The 13,970-nt window shown below is 40.6% G+C and overlaps 1 protein-coding gene across 1 annotated transcript in view; it reads left to right on the top strand.

Annotated features, from left to right (window-relative positions):
- CFAP91 (cilia and flagella associated protein 91) overlaps window positions 1-13,970 on the top strand; it is a 90,616-nt gene that overhangs the window by 53,374 nt on the left and 23,272 nt on the right. The window lies entirely within an intron of this gene.

Raw genomic sequence — 13,970 nt, forward strand, 5'->3', positions numbered from 1 at the left:
GGGTTTCTTGGACTTGGGTGATTATTTCCTTCCCCATTTTAGGGAAGTTTTCAACTATTATCTCCTCAAGAATTTTCTCATGGTCTTTCTTTTTGTCTTCTTCTTCTGGGACTCCTATAATTCTAATGTTTGAGTGTTTCATGTTGTCCTGGAGGTCTCTGAGATTGTCCTCATTTCTTTTAATTCGTTTTTCTTGTTTCCTCTCTGATTCATTTATTTCTACCATTCTATCTTCTATTTCACTAATCCTATCTTCTGCCTCCGTTATTCTACTATTTGTTGCCTCCAGAGTGTTTCTGATCTCATTTATTGCGTTATTCATTATATTTTGACTCTTTTTTATTTCTTCTAGGTCCTTGTTAAACCTTTCTTGCATCTTCTCAATCCTTGTCTCTAGGCTATTTATCTGTGATTCCATTTTGATTTCAAGATTTTGGATCATTTTCACTATCAATATTCGGAATTCCTTCTCAGGTAGATTCCCTACTTCTTCCTCTTTTGTTTGGTTTGGTGGGCAACTCTCCTGTTCCTTTACCAGCTGAGTATTCCTCTGTCTCTTCATCTTGGTTATATTGCTGCGTTTGGGGTGGCCTTTTTATATTCTGGTAATTTGTGGAGTCCCCTTTATTATGGAGCTTCCTCACTGTGGATGGGGTTCTATCAGTGGCTTGTCAAGGTTTCCTGGTTAGGGAGGCTTGTGTTGGAGTTCTGGTGGGTGGAGCTGGGTTTCTTCTCTCTGGAGTGCAGTGGAGTGACCAGTGATGGGTTATGAGACATCAAAGGTTTTGGAATAATTTTGAGCTGCCTGTATATTGAAGCTCAGGGGAGTGTTCCTGTGTTGCTGGAGAATTTGAGTGGTATGTCTTGTTTTGGAACTTGTTGGCCCTTGGGTGGAGCTTGGTTTCAGTGGAGGTATGAAGGCATTTGATGAGCTCCTATTGCTTAATATTCCCTGAATTCAAGAGTTTTCTAATGTTTTCAGGCTTTGGATTTAAGCCTCCTGCTTCTGGTTTTCAGTTTTATTTTTACAGTAGCCTCTAGACTTCTCCATCTATACAGCACCGATGATAAAACATCTAGGTTAAAGATGAAAAGTTTCTCCGCATTGAGGGACACTCAGAGAGGTTCACTGAGTTACAAGGAGAAGAGAAGATGGAGGGGGTAGTTAGAGATAACTGGAATGAGATGCGGTGAGATCAAAAGAGGAGAGAGCAAGCTAGTCAGTAGTCAGTTCCTAATGTGCGCTCTATAGTCTGGACCGCTCAGAGGTATTTACGGAGTTATACGGGGACGAGGAGAGGGAGGAAGTAGACAGAGGTGACCCGGAGGATAAGAGAGAGGAATGAGAAGGAGAGAGACAAATCCTGCCAGTAACCAGTTCCTTAGGTGTTCTCCACCGTCTGGAACACACAGAGATTCACAGAGTTGGATAGAGAAGAGATGGGGGAGAAAAGAGACAGAGGCCACCTGGTGGAGAAAAAGGAGAGTCCAAAGGAGAAGAGAGTGGTCAAGCCAGTAATCTCGCTCTCAGGTAGACTTGGGTAGTGAAGTTTGGGTTTTTAAATGTACAAAATTGACAACAAAAACCCTAAGAGCAAAGATTAAAAATCTGTTTTAGAAGACAATGGTCTGCTTTTCTGGTTGCCTGATGTCCTCTGCCAGCCTAGAGAAGTTGTTTTATGGAGTTTGCTCGGCGTTGAAATGTTCTTTTGAGGAATTTGTGAGGGAGAAAGTGGTCTTCCCGTCCTATTCCTCCGCCATCTTTATGCTTCTCCTCCTTCAGCTTTAAATCAATTGTTTTGAATTGAAGGATATCTAAGATCCTTTTCTTTTTTTCCTTTGTGCTTGGTCTGATTTCTCTTGCTCATGGGGTGGCCCAGGCAGAGGACTTGGCCTGGCCCTTCAGATCTAAGCTCCTAGTGCCTAATGGCTGCATGGAGTCCTCAGCTTGCTGCTGTGTGCAGAAGTCTGAGCAGGATGCCACCCAGTCTGTTTTTGATATCAGGGTAATGGTAGCTTCAGAATGATTTTGAAAGTGTTCCATCCTCATCTATATTTTGGAAAAGTTTGAGAAGGTTACTTTGGTAGAATTCCCTTGTGAAGCCATCTCATTCTGAACTTTTGTTTCCTGGGAATTTTATTGTTTTTATTTTGTTCATTTGGTTTTGATGGGGTTTTTTTTTTGTTTGTTTTTACAAATTCAAGTCACTAGTAGTGATCTATCTGTTCAGATTATCTGTTTCTTCCTGATTCAGTCTTGGAAAGTTATATGTTTCTAGACTTTTGTCCATTTCTTTAGACTGTCCAATTTGTTGTCATATAACTATTCACATTATTTTCAAAATTTTGTTTGTTTTTAGCTGTGCCAAGTCCTCACTGCTGTGCCAGCTTTCTCTTGTTGCAGAGAGCAGGGGCTACTCTCTAGTTGCAGTGCACGGCTCCTCATTGCAGTGGCTTTTCATGTTGTGGAGCACGGGCTCTAGGGTGCACGGGCTTCAGAAGTTGTGGCGTGTAGGCTCAGTAACTGTTGCAGCTTCCAGACTCTAGAGCACAGGCTCAGTGGTTGTTGCACACAGGCTTAGTTACTCCATGGCATGTGGGATCTTCCCAGATCAGGGGTTGAACCTGTGTCTTCTGAATTGCCATGTAGATTCTTTACCACTGAGCCACCAGGGAAGCCCAGTATTTTCTTATTTTTGTATCTTTGTGACATCTGTTGTTATTTTTCCTCTTTCATTTCTTTTTGTGTTGATTTGGGTCCTCTCTCTCTTCTCTTGATGAGCCTGGCTAAAGGTTTGTCAGTTGTGTTTATCTTTTCAAAAACCAGTCCTTGTTTGTTGTTTTTAATTGTTTATTTGGTCTCTGTTTATTTCCTAATGTTTATTATTTCCTTCCTTATGCTGACTTAGGGCTTTATTTAGTTTTCTTTTTCTAATTACTTTTGATGGAAGGTTAGGTTGTTCATTTTAGATTTTTGTTTGTTTGTTTGTTTCTTGAGGTGGGCCTGTATCATTATAAACTTTCCTGTTAGGACTGCTTTTGCTGAATTCCATCAGTTCTGAAAAGTTGTGTGTCCGTTTTCATTTGTCTTGGGGTGTTTCATCTTTGACATCTTCATTGACCTATTCTTTTTTTCAGTAACACATATTTTAGTCTCCATGTGTTTGTGCTCCCCCATCACTTTGTTTTGCTATAACTGATTTTTAGTTTAATAGGTTTATGGTCAAAAAAATGCTTTATACAATTTCTAGTCTCTTAAATTTACTGGGACTTGTTTTGTGGCCTAGCATGTGATCCATCCTGGAGAATGTTCCCTGTGCATTAGAAAACAAAGTATATTCTGCTGTTTTTGAATAGAGCATCCTTCAGTTCAGTTCAGTCGCTCAGTTGTGTCCGACTCTTTGCGACCCCATGAATTGCAGCACATCAGGCCTCCCTGTCCATCACCAACTCCTGGAGTTCACTCAGACTCACGTCCATCAAGTCAGTGATGCCATCCAGCCATCTCATCCTCTGTCGTCCCCTTCTCCTCCTGCCCCCAATCCCTCCCAGTATCAGGGTCTTTTCCAATAAGTCAACTCTTCGCATGAGGTTCTTAGATATCTATTAAGTCTAACTGGTTAATAGTCTCATTTAAAATTGCTGTTGAGTTATTGATATTCTGTCTGGATGATCTATCCATTGATATAAGTCAGGTGTAAGCCCCTATTATTATATTATTATCAATTTCTCCCTTTATGTCTATTAATGTTTGATTTAAATATTTATATTTAGGTGTTCCTTTAATGGGTACATATATGTTAATGAGTGTAATACCTTCTTCTTTATTGATCTTTTTTCTTTATATAAAGCTCTTCTTCATCTCTTGTTAGACTTTTTAAAAAAACCTATTTTATCTGATATGAGTATTGCTACCCCTGCTTTCTTATTTCTATTTGAATGAAATATCTTTTTCCACCACTCACTTTCAATCTGTATGTGTCTTTAGCTGTGAAGTGAATCTCTTCTAAGTAGCATGTAGATGGGTCTTATTTTTAATCTTCTAAGTAGTATATAGATGGGTCTCATTTTTAATCCACGTCTTTTGTTTGGACCCTTTGTTCCATTGATATATAAAGTAATTATTGATGGGTATGTACTTGTTACTATTTTATTACTTGTTTTCTGGTTGTTTCTGTAGTTCTCCGTTCATTCTCCTTTTTGCTTCTTCTCTTGCAGTTTGATGATTTCCTTTAGTAGAATGCTTACGTTCCTTTCCTCTCCATTTTTGTATATCTATTGTAAGTTTTTGATTTGTGGTTACCATGGGATTCATACATGTTGATCTATAACTAAGTCTGCTTCTTTCAAACCGGTAGTAACAAGTTCAGATACATTCTAAAAGATTTACCTTTCTCACTCCTTCTTCACATTTTGTGTTTTGATATCCTATTTTATGTCTTCATGTTTATACCTTCATTGTGTATCGTAGTTACAGTTACTTTTACAGTTGTTATCTTTTAACCTTTGTCCTTGCTTATTCAAGTGGCTGAAACTTAGCCCTTACTATCTATTTGCCTTTCTTAGTAGGATTTTTCCTTGACTATAGTTTCTAAATTCTTGTCATAGCGTTTTTTAATTGAGAGAAGACCCCTTAACATTTCTTTTAGTGTAAGTCTAGTATTGAACTTCTTTAGTTTTTGTTTGTCTGAGAAATTCTTTGTCTCTCCTTCAATTCTAAATGATAATCTTGCTAGATTACAGATTTTTCTCTTTGGACACATTATGAATATATTATGGCCCTCCCTTCTGATTTGCAGAGTTTTTGCTGAAAAATCAGCTGACAGCTTTATGGGGGTTCCCTTATATATGACTCTTTGTTTTTCTCTTGCTCCTTTCAGAATCCTGGGTTTAACCATTGCCATTTTAATTATGTCTTAGTGTGGGTCTGCTTGGGTTCATCTTGTTTGGGACACTATGTGCTTCCTGTACCTGAATACATTTCCTTCGTCAAGTTTGGAAAGTTTTCAGTCATACTTTTAACAAATATACTTTGACCCCTTTTTCTCTCTTTTCTTCTTCTGCAACCCTTATAACACAAATGTTGATATCTTTGATGTTGTCCTATAGATCCATTAAACTATTCTCATTTTTTTTTGTTTTCCTTTTCCTGTTCTGATTAGATGACTTCTGTTATTCTATCTTCCAGATTACTTATGTCTCTTCTTTATCACCAGTAACCTAGTCATGCCTTCTGATGTGTTTTCTTTATTTCAGTTATTGTATTCTTTGTTCTGACTAGTCCTTTCTTATATTTTTTAGTTCCTTGTTAAAATTCTCATGATGTTCATCTATCCTTTTTCCTAATTCAATTAGCACACTTATTACTGATGCTTCAAATTCTTTATCTGGTAAATTGTTTATTTCTGTTTAATTAGTTGTTTTTTCAGGTTTTTATATTTATATATTTATTTAGTTGGCTGTGCTGGGTCTTAGTTGCACTGTGTGGGATCTTTAGTCATGGCACACTGATTCTTAGTTGCAGCGTGTGGGATCTAATTCCCTAACAAGGGATCAAACTCGGGCTGCTGCATTGGGAACATGGAGCCTTAGCCACTGGACCACCAAGGAAGGCTCTTTCAGAGGTTTTGACTTACTTCCAATTAAGACACATTCCTCTGTCTTCTCATTTTGGTTTTCTTTCTGCTTCTGTGGAATTAGATGAAACAGTTACCTATTGTGGTCTTGAAGGGGTGTCCTTATGTGGGAGCATCCCTAACAGCCTGTTTGTACCCAGTGGCTTTGGTGGGAGAGTTGGGTTTGACATGAACTCAAGTGATGTTTTCTCAGGGCATGTTGGCATCTATCCCTTGGTAGGAGTTGGGGCTGGGGGTGCAGGTGCTAGGGCTGAAGCCAGTTGTAAGACAAAGTTTCCCTTCTGCTTGGTGGCCATACTGCCCTGTTGAGGGTGAGCTCCTATACCATGTTGTTGTAGCAGAAGCCCTGAGGATCTGGTCAAAGCTGGCTCCATTCCTTCCAAGTGTACACTCTCCCCCTTCTCAGCTCTGACACACTTGCCCCAGATGAGAACAGTGCTGAAGCAAGGGGGGTGGCGGGGGTAGTTGGCATGGATTAAAGTGCAAACCTTGGCACAGGCCATAGTGGCCCCACTAGGACCAGAGATCTGGACTATCCCTGCTGCCCTGCCTCTGTAAGCACCAGAGATGGCTGTCCCCCCACCGTGTTCAGATGCTGCTTTATGTCTGAACCACTTCTGTATCTCACAGCCAAGTTCCCAAGAGGGCTGGAGCGTTCTCTTGGCTCAGGCTGGTCTGCATGCCAAGGCATTCATGAGAAACCAACCAGCCACCCATGCGATTTTCAGCCCACCCTCTTTGTTCTGCTTTATGAGCAATCAAGCATGCATGTGCTCTTTACAAGCAGAGCCCAGGCTTCCTACAGTCCTCCTGTTACTCCCACTGGCTCTCTAACCAGCCAAGGAGACTTGTCGTTCCTGTGTCAGACCCCAGGGCTGGGATGCCCAATGTGTGACTCAAACTGCTCACTCTCTTGGGAAGATCTCTGCCTGTGTTAACCTCCTCCTCTTCTGAATCCCCTGGGAAATCTTGCCTTAATCACTTCTCTTTTCTTTCTGCCCAATTCAGTATAGGTCTTACAGCTGTGTTTGTGCAAGAGTCCGTGAGCCTCCAGATAGTTTTCACTGAGAATTGTTCCACATGTGTATTTGTAGAACAGGTTTTGGAAAAATTAAATATATTTTTGATATGCTCAGTGGAGGAAGTGAGTTCTGTGTCCTACTCCACCATCTTGATCTCTTTCTTCGGACGAATTAGACTTTAAAACAGACTCTCCAGTGAGTCTGCTGTTGTCCAGCAGTGCCCTCTGCATTGCTAGCTCCCACACAGCAGTCAGATCTCCGTAGTATATGACTGGTGATTCTTTCCTTCTTGAAACTTTTTTCAGTTGAAATCTGTAGCACAGCTTCCCTGTTTGGCCTTACTTCACTGAATTTAATACAAGTCTTGGGCACGATGCTCCATATGATAAATACTTAGGTGATCATGATGACGTGAAAATGTACAGTTATTCGATTTTACACAGAGACAGTTGCACGCGTGCATAACAGATAAATTTATTAACTGTATGGCATGATGATTACTTACCGTTCATTAGATGGAAGTGGATCACAATAAAGGTCTTCATCTTTGTGGTCTCCGTGTTGAATAGACTGAGGAGGAGGAAGATGAGAGGTTGGTCTTGCTGTCTCAGAGGAGGCAGAGATGGAAGAGAGAGAGGAGGTGGAAGGGGAGGCCAGAGAGGTAGGCACACCCAGTGTAACTTTACAGAAATACATTTAATTGCTGTCTGACTTTTTTGGTTTTTCATTTCTCCAAAAATGTTTCTATACGGTACCAATCCTTCTTTCATCATTTGCTTTTTGTTTCAGTGCCACAGCACTGAACATAGAAGGGTCTGTGTCTTACATGAAGTCACATGCAGCCTTGAGTAATCAAAATTGCTCTCGCGGGTCATCCATCAGTTGTTTCCTGTCGCTGGTTCTTCTGCACGCTCTTCCTCACTGTGTGGCCCTCATTTGGAAGCAGTCCCCTCCATCAGGTCATCTTCTGTTCATTCCTCTGGTGTGGTATCCTTCTGTTGTTGTTCAGTCACTAAGCTGTGTCTGACTCTGCGACCCCCATGAACTGCAGCATGTGAGGCTCCCCTGTCCTTCACTGTCTTCCCAAGTTTGCTCAAACTCATGTCCATTGAGTCAGTGATGCCATCCAACCATCTCATGTTCGTCACCTCCTTCTCCACTTACTCTTAGTCTTTCCCAGCATCAGGGTCTTTTCCAGTAAGTCAGCTCTTCACATCAGGTGGCCTAAGTATTGGAGCTTCAGCTTTAGCACCAGCCCTTCCAATGAATATTCAGGGTTGCTTTCCTTTAGGATCGAATGGTTTGATCTACCTCCTGTCCAGGGGACTCTCAAGTCTTCTCTAGCACTACAGTTCAGAGGCATCAATTCTCTGGCACTCAGATCCATGTCTTGAAACCCTTCACCCCCACTACCACCTTTTTAGCTATCTCCAGAATCTCTTTCATGATTTCCTTGAATGGCTTTGTCATAAATCCTGTGAAGTCATGCATAAAATCTGAACTCAGTTTTCTCCAGCAGGAATTCATTGTTTGGGGCTTATTGACTTTTACAACTTTTTCTGTAACAGTGATGGCATCTTCAGTGGCAGACTTGCATGGTGTCTGCATTAATAATCCTTTAATAAATAATCCTTTCCATAAAGTACCATGTGTAACAAGCCTTAAAGGTCCTTATGGCCCGCTGATCTAGAGGCTGAATTACAGCCATTGTGTTCAGGGGCAAGTAGATCACTTTGATGCCTTTGTTGTTGAACTCATGGGGTTCTGAATGGCCAGGTATGACCTAAATCAAATCCCTAATGATTATACAGTGGAAGTAACAAATAGACTCAAGGGATTATATCTGATAGAGTCCCTGAAGAACTGTGGATGGAGGTTTATAATACTGTATGTGAGGCAGTGACCAAAACCATCCCCAAGAAAAAGAAATGCAAGAAGGCACAGTGGTTGTCTGAGGAGGCCTTACAAATAGCTGAGAAACGAAGAGATGAGAAAGGAAAAGATATATCCATCTGAATGAAGATTTCCAACGAACAGCAAGGAGAGGTAAGAAAGCTTTCTTAACAATGCAAAGATATGGAGGAAAATGATAGAATGGGAAAGACTAGATATCCCTTCAAGAAAATCAGAGATACAAAGAGAACCTTTCATACAACGATGGGTGCAATAAAGGACAGACATGGTAAGGACCAAACAGAAACAGAAGACATTAAGAAGAGGTGGCAAGAATACCCAGAACTGTACCAAAAAAGGTCTTAATGACCCAGATAACCACAATGATGTAGTCACAGACCTAGAGCCAGACATCCTGGAGTGTGAAGTCAAGTGGGCCTTATTAGGACGTGTTACTACAAACAAAGCTAATGGAGGTGATTGAATTCCAGCTGAGCTATTTCAAATCTTAAAAGATGATGCTGTTAAAGCGCTGTATCAATATGCCACCAAATTTGGAAAACTTATCAGTGGCCACAGGACTAAACAAGGTCAGTTTTCATTCCAACCCCAAAGAAGGGTAGAGTCAAAGAATGTTCAAACTACCGTACACCTGTGCTCATTTCACATGCTAGCAAAGTGATGCTTAAACTCTTTCAAGCTAGGCTTCAACAGTATGTGAACCAAGAATTTCCAGATGTACAAGCTGCTGGATTTAGAAAAGGCAGAGAAACCAGAGATAAAATTGCCAACATCCATTGGATCACAGAAAAAGCAAGAGAATTCCAGAAAAAAACATCTGCTTCTGCTTTGTTGACTATGCTAAAGTTTTTGATGGTGTGGATCGCAGCAAACTGTGGAAAATTCTTCAAAAGATGAGAATACCGGACCACCTGACCTGCCTTCCTGAGAAATCTGTATGTAGGTCAACAGTTAGAACTGGACATGGAACAACAGACTAGTTCCAAATTGGGAAAGGAGTACATCAAGGCTGTATATTGTCACCCTGCTTATTTAACTTATATGGAGAGTATATCATGTGAAATGCTGGGCTGGATGGAGCTCAAGCTGGAATCAAGATTGCTGGGAGAAATATCAACAACCTCAGATATGCAGATGACACAACCCTAATGGCACAAAGCAAAGAGGAACTGAAGAGCCTCTTGATGAAAGAAAAAGATGAAGGTGATGAAGGTGAAAGAGGAAAGTGCAAATACTGACTTAAAAATCAACATTCAAAATATTAAGATTATGGCTTCTGGTCCCATCACTTCATGGCAAATAGATGGGGTAAAAATGAAAACAGTACAGACTATTTTCTTGGGCTCCAAAATCACTGCCGATGGTGACTGCAGCCATGAAATTAAAAGATGCTTGCTCCTTGGAAGAAAAGCTATGACAATCCAAGACAGCATATTAAAAAGCAGAGACATCACTTTGCTGACAAATCCTTTGAGGATTTCCCAACCCAGGGATTGAACCCACATCTCTTGCATTGGCAGGTATATTCTTTAGCACTAGTGGCATCTGGTAAGCTCTTTTGAATCATATTAGAGTCTATAGATGTGCCTTCCTTTTTTCCTCCCAAAACTCATACTTTTGACTCCGTTGAGTCAAAGTATGGTTTTTCCAGTGGTCATGTATCGATGTGAAAGTTGAACTATAAAGAAAGCTGAGTGCCAAATAATTGGTGCTTTTGAACTCTGGTGCTGGAGGAGACTCTTGAGAGTCCCTTGGGCTGCAAGGAGATCAAACCAGTTGATTCTAAAGGAAATCAGCCCTGAATATTCTTTGGAAGGACTGATGCTGAGGCTGAAGCTCCAATACTTTGGCTACCTGATGCGAAGAACTGACTCACTGGAAAAGACCATGATGCTGGGAAAGACTGAAGGCAAAGTAGAAGGGCACAACAGAGGATGAGATGGTTGAATGCCATCGCTGACTCAATGGACATAAATTTGAGCAAACTCTGGGATATGATGAAGGATAGGGACGCCTGGTGTCTGTAGTTCATGGGGTTGCAGAGAGTTGGACATGACTTAGTGACTGAAAAACAATGAATGTCAACAGGGACATTGTCCAATATCTAAAGAACTTTAAGAGGCAGTCCTTTTTTGGCAAGATACTTCCTGACTTTAGGAACAACACATTAATTAATGGAACCAATCCAGAAACCTGGAACCTGTCCAGGCTTTCTTTTACAGCCAGAAGATTGGCAACTGGTGATTGTCATTTTCCCTTCAAGGCTGGGGTCTTAGCAGCTTTGTAGATAAGGCAGTTCTGATCATAACCTAACTGCATTTGCACAAAACAGAGTTAGCATTTCATCTCCTGCCTTGAATCCTGGTGCTTACTTCTCCTCCTTACTAAAAAGTATCTTTTGTGGCATTTTCCCCCAGAGCAGGGTACTTTCATCAGCATTAAAAACCTGTTCAGGAAGATATTCTTTCCCCTCAATGATTTTCTTAATGGTGTCTGGGAATCTTCTGCCTTTTGGTCAGCAGAAGCTACTTCTGTTATCTTGGTTTAAGCCAAACCTCTTTAGAAAATTGTCAAACCATCCTTTGCTGGCATTAAATTCTCCAGCTTTAGATCCTCACCTTCGTTGTACTTAAAGTTCTCATATAATGACTTCAATTTTTTTTTAATCATGTGTGTGTGCACGTGCATGCTCAATCATGTCTAACTCTGTGCTACCCATGGAATATAGCCTACCATACTTCTCTGTCCAGGAATTTCCCAGGCAAGAATACTGGAGTGGGTTGCTATTTCCTACTCTAGGGGATTTCCCAACCCAGGGATTGAACCCACATCTCTTGCATTGGCAGGCATATTCTTTACCACTAGTGGCATCTGGTAAGCTCTTTTGAATCATATTAGAGTCTATAGGTGTGCCTTTCTTTTATCCCCCCCCAAAGCTCATCAAATTATGCTCTGTCCTTTACTTTTGACCGTGCCAGTCTTTGTTTTGCATTTCTCCAGTTGTAGCCAGTGGGCTACTCTCTGGTTGAAGTGTGCAGGCCTCTCATTGCAGCGGCTTCTCTTGTTGCGGAGCACGGGCTCTAGAGCACATGGGTGTCAGTAGTTGCGGCACGTGGGCTTAGTTGTTTGATGGCAGGTGGAATCTTCTTGGACCAGGGATTGAGCCTATAATCCCTGTACTGGCAGGCAGATTCTTAACCCACTGAATCACCAGGGAAGTCCAAGTATGCCTTTCTCATAGCAATCCTGCATCCACATGAAAGCTTCATTTTCAACATGAGATAAGGTGTTTTGCAAATGGTGCAAGGTTTTCAATCTGCTTGTAACCATGGCTTCTTGAATTTCCTTTTCTTTTTTCACAGTGGTCCTTACGCTAGATTCATTTATCCTGAAATGGTGGGGAACTGCGGCTGCAAACCTCCATTTATGGTGAATATAAAGCACTTCACCTTTTTCTTGTTAATATCATGACTTTTCTCTCCTTCTTGGGAGCAAACCCAGCATCACTAGTGGCATTTCATATGGGTCCCATATTGTTATTCAAGGTTTATGGTATTGCACTAAACACAGTGAAAAATATACAAGAACTGCTAGAGATCACTTGTTACCATGACATGCACGTTATTGCAGAGACGAATTTCTCCTTCAGATGCTTGGCATCACCTTACATTTTAAGTGGACACTCACAATGCTTGTTGTTCAGTCACTCAGTCATGTCCGACTCTTTGTGACTCCGTAGACTGCAGAACACCAGGTTTCCCTGTCCTTCACCATCTCCTGGAGCTTGCTCAAACTCATGTCCCTTGAATTGGTGATGCCATCCAACCATCTTGTCCTCTGTCGTCCCCTTCTCCTCTGCCTTCAATCTTTCCCAACATCAGGGTCTTTTCCAGTGAGTCAGCTCTTCACATCAGGTGACCAAAGTATTGAAGCTTTAGCCTCAGTCTCAGTCCTTCCAGTGAATATTCAGGGTTGATTTCCTTTAGGATTGACTGGCTTGATCTCCTTGCTGTTCCAGGGACTCTTCAAGTGTCTTCTCCAGCACCGCAATTCAAAAGCATCAATTCTTCAGCACTCAGCCTTCTTTATGGTCTGACTCTCACATCCATACTTGACTACTGGAAAAGCCATAGCTGTGACTATATGGACCTTTGAAGGCAAAGTAATGTCTCTGCTTTTTAATGCCTCTAGGTTCGTCACAACACTTAAGTTCACAGCAAAAGCAACAGGAGTTAGTTATGAATTTATTATAGTAGTATAGTATGTCCTACAGCTTTGTGCAGTTATCATTTAATATTGCATCTTTGTTTACATTTCTCTTGACTTTGAATGGCATCACGTATGGTCTGTAAGTGTCTGTGTGCATAAGTTCAATAAACTTTAACTTTTTGTAATAGATTTGTGTGTAGTCTTGGGAAAGATTGAGGGCAGGAGGAGAAGGGGGTGACGGAGGATAAGATGGTTGGATGGCAACAATGACTCAATGGACAAGAGTTTGAGCAATCTCTAGGAGATGGTGAAAGACAGGGAAGCCTGGTGTGGTGCAGTCCATGGGGTTGCAAAGAGTCAGACATGACTTAGCGACTGAACAACAACAAAGGGATAACACAGAATAATAGCTGCAAATATTTTATGCATTCATGACATACCTGACTTTTTCTATATTTCTAGGCTGTGTGGTTCATATGGAAGTTTCTTCAAACTGTCAAAAATCTCCAAAAAATTTTCCAATATATTTATTGAAAAAAAATCTGTCTGTAAGTGGATCCATGCAGTTCAAACCTATGTCGTTCAAGGGTCAACTCTACTTTTAAACCACTGCTGCTTCCTGTTGATCCGGTAGTTTTGGCTATTATAGAGCTGTTATATATATATATTTGCCATCAGATTTATTTTCAAGAAACTCAGAGCCTCCATTACAGCCATGGTAATTGGATGTGGCTCCAAATTTTACTCATAATTAGCATATTTTTTATAAATCTTAACTCTTGACTTAGTGTTTGTTTGGTCACTTATTTATGTTTTTGTGGAAAAATAGTGTAAAAATTATTAAATGATGAAAAAGTAATTAAAGTGTGGTTTTAAAATTTAAAATCACAGAGATCACATTTTTTGATACTTTTAAGCTAAAAACATCCCCCTGTGTCTGAAAATGGAACCAATGAACAAAACCTTATGTATAATTCTGTCAGGATTTTTTGATGATCCAAAGTAAAATGTGTGTGTATATATATATATATATATATATATATAATGCATGTTGGAATAGAAACACATTCTTTCACAAGGAACCAGATTTAAAAATCTTGATGTGCTTGGCTTCAAGCTCAAAGTCAAGCTGTCTTCACTTGAAAACAATTGCCAATTAATACTCTTCATTTCCCCCATAACAATAAAA

This window comes from Capricornis sumatraensis, chromosome 1 (assembly GCF_032405125.1).
Source record: "Capricornis sumatraensis isolate serow.1 chromosome 1, serow.2, whole genome shotgun sequence".
NCBI classification, from domain to species: Eukaryota; Metazoa; Chordata; class Mammalia; order Artiodactyla; family Bovidae; genus Capricornis; species Capricornis sumatraensis.